The sequence below is a fragment of the Myotis davidii genome, unplaced genomic scaffold (assembly GCF_000327345.1).
Source record: "Myotis davidii unplaced genomic scaffold, ASM32734v1 scaffold341, whole genome shotgun sequence".
Classification (NCBI taxonomy): domain Eukaryota; kingdom Metazoa; phylum Chordata; class Mammalia; order Chiroptera; family Vespertilionidae; genus Myotis; species Myotis davidii.
In genome coordinates, this window is record NW_006291021.1 from 188150 (window position 1) to 188374 (window position 225).

The following is a 225-nucleotide window of genomic DNA, read 5'->3' on the forward strand; positions in this document are numbered from 1 at the left end:
GTGGGAAAGCCAGTCCCACCTGCCTCATAGGGCTTGGCGGGGCGACCCGAGAGGTGAATAAAAGGCCTGGCATGAGCAACGCTGTGTCCGTGTGAGCTGTTATGATTATCCGCTGTCTAGTGATCTGGGCGCCCCTCCCCCTAATGATAAATAGCGAAACTGCGCCCGAAACCAGTGGGAGGGACGTTCGGCAGCTGCCGTAGGCACGACTGGCTGGGGCCCCGC